The sequence below is a fragment of the Arachis duranensis genome, chromosome 1, assembly GCF_000817695.3.
Source record: "Arachis duranensis cultivar V14167 chromosome 1, aradu.V14167.gnm2.J7QH, whole genome shotgun sequence".
NCBI lineage: Eukaryota > Viridiplantae > Streptophyta > Magnoliopsida > Fabales > Fabaceae > Arachis > Arachis duranensis.
The window spans coordinates 75,796,405-75,796,996 of record NC_029772.3 but is presented as its reverse complement, the minus strand read 5'-3'; positions in this window follow the sequence as shown (position 1 = coordinate 75,796,996).

Sequence of the window (592 nt, the reverse complement as noted above, 5' to 3'; positions counted from 1 at the left end):
TTTTTAATTTAATAATTTAACAACATATTTTATTTTATATTTTTAAATATTAATAACTAAATAATAATTAAAAACAATAAATTCAGATAATTTTTTAATATTTTTTTAATAAATATTAATTCTTTAGTATTACTTATCATTACGTACACGTTGCCATTTACAATTTAGATTAGCTTATATATATGGCATTCTTCTCTCGTATCAATTTTTTTAAAAGAAAAAATTAAAAACTAACCAAATTTATTATTTTTGACTTGCTTTAAGTATTATTAATTAATTATTAACTAAAAATAATAAATTCTACCGCTCATCAAATATTTTTTATTAAAGAATATTTCTCAAATTTAAATGGAATAGTTACTCACTACATATATCTCATGGTGGCAAATTGGAAGTGACCACTAGGTAGACGTTTTGCCCATAGCTGATGCGAAATATGGATAGGGTGTCATGTTTATCTTATGTTTGTAGATATAGGTTTCTGAAGAAAATAATAGTATATTATATAAAATACATTTTTTCGGTATTTCTCATTATATAAAGTTGGAATACCAAACACAACGTAGGAGACAAGATTTTTTTTTTTTTTAAA